Below are 2,394 nucleotides of genomic sequence, written 5' to 3' on the forward strand. Positions count from 1 at the left end.
TTATGTGTGTATATTTACTTTTTCACTTATGCAATTTTTATTTTCTTCAAATCAGATTGCAGCAATCTTTGTCCTGTTTCATTGATTCTACTGAATAAACAGTGATGCAAGATATTCGGGTTAAGCTGCATGCCAGCTCAGCCCAAAAGTGGTGTGGAAAAATTACAAAATCCTTAAACAGTAACTTCTGCTTTAGGCGACCGTTCAGAATAAGCTGTTATGTGTGAATACGGAATATCACTACCACTGGTCATTACATCACTTGTGTCCTGCACTGTAAACACGTTTCCCAGGCGCTAACCCAAATTTTCATCTGTCGTTGAGTTAGTAGGAGCAGACTGGGTGCTATAATGTCTCTTGTGTATTGTTCACCCAGACATGAGGGATTCCTGCTGTTCTGCCACTATGTAACATGTGCTCAGAAGCAGCAGCAGCATGGAGGACATTACACAGCAGTACCTAGCAGTGTAGCTGTGAATCCAATCTTCCTATGCAGCGCCCCAGAGTCCTGGTCGTTGCAGTACTGTTGCTCCGCCACTAAGGGGGGCTATGGTACGTCCGATGGCACTGAAGGAGTTCATCTGACCAGGTATCACAGACACCAATACATGTCACAGTCGGGCCTCCAGGGGGAGCTAAGGGTACTATTCATTAGGCCACTCCTCACATACTGGTAAAACTGGGGGTCAGGCAGGAAGTTAGATCAGAAAGCTGACTGGGTTGGAACTAGGCAACACCTTGTGGCAGAGCGTGTTGCCCGGGAAGATTCGGTAGGGTCCCTGTCAGGGGTGGGATCCTGACAGAGGCCTGGCAACGAGAAAGAACATTACGGGACCGTGCCTGCTCAGTATAGCGGCGGTGCCCCAAGAAAGGATAAGAAGCGAGATTTATTGTGCTGAGTGAGAAACGAGATCAAAGCAAGAAGGAGAATACCAGTAGGAGTCGTGCTGTAAGACCGAGGCAACATCCTACTGAGGCGCAAACAACCGGTGGCCGGAACGCCGAGGAAGTATAGAGCTCCAGGCAATACTTCAAACCAACGGCAGGACAGTCAGTCACAGGCGGGCTGTCTCACCTAAATCACCTACGCAGACATAGGGGGCAACCTGTGGAGAGGGGCGACTCTAGGGTCCCGGAAGAGCTCCGAGCCTACCCGTCATACGGGTGCGTCCCAACCGTAACATCAGGGAGGGACGGAGGATTAGCAGAACATCTTCTAATCGAGTTGTGAGGGAACACGAGAAACAGACACAACAGTTGTGGGGACTATCCCGTAAGCACAGCAGGGGAGGACCACAACACATAGCGCTAGCAGGAAGGCACAGATTTCCACCTGCAAAGAGAACTCCGGAGGTGCCATTGGACCGGCCGGACTTGCGTACCCTGGTGAACCGTATTCCGGACTGAGGACCCAGAGACCTTCAGTAAAGAGGTAAAGAGACTGCAACCTGGTGTCCTCGTTATTTACTGCGACCGGCACTTCAACATCACCATACCATCACATCTATTATTGTGCGCCCCTCAGCAGGGTCACGGACCGGGTCTAGCCACCGTGAGAACCCCAGAGCAGAGACTCAGAGGCCCGGTACCGGGTACCCCTCGGCCCTGCGGCAGTGGGGGCGCTACAATTTGGCGTCACGAACAGGATCTACTTAAGCCTGAAGAATCAGGTCATGAGTGCCTGGGAACTGTGATTTATTATACTTGGACTGTACTTTATTGCAAAGACTGTGTGCTGCCATTACTACAAGGATTGCCGCCAAAACCGCCGCCATTGCAGCGTTGAGGAGAAGCGCAGGAGAAGAAGAGGGGCATGGAGTGGGCGTAGACAAACTGGAGAGCGCGAAAGACAATGGCCGCCCAGTCTAAATATTTCTGCACCGTGAGGATGTGTCTGTCAGCAGCCGAGATCCGCCTCCTAATCCTCAATGGAGGGCGGAGACAGAGAAAACGAAAACCGCCCACGAAGGAGAGAGCGGGAAAAGAACCAGGAAGCGACTCACGTGGAGGACACCATGGCCAGCAGCTCGGAACCCGAATGTGGGGTGGAAGCAGAAGTCTCCCCCAACTACCCGGACGAGTACCGCAGCCACTACTCCACAGACAACGCAGATCTTTTGCAGGCTGAGATGGGAGACCTGATTCACCAGCTCCTTCAGCTGAACACGGGGGCCCAGGCTCCGCACCAGGTAGCGCCGGAAGGAAGTCCTCTGACATCGGATCCTGTACCGCTATCGGAGTTGTTGCTGAGGCCCTCGCCGACACCGTTAGCGGAACCCGCCGCGGAGGAGAAACCTGCATCGGCTGGTGAGTCCGTCGACCCTGTCCCGCCGGCGGAGGACTTGTTAATAGGCCCTGTTGCGGCACCCCCTCTCCCTGGGACCCATAGACTCC

This window comes from Ranitomeya variabilis, chromosome 1 (assembly GCF_051348905.1).
Source record: "Ranitomeya variabilis isolate aRanVar5 chromosome 1, aRanVar5.hap1, whole genome shotgun sequence".
NCBI classification, from domain to species: domain Eukaryota; kingdom Metazoa; phylum Chordata; class Amphibia; order Anura; family Dendrobatidae; genus Ranitomeya; species Ranitomeya variabilis.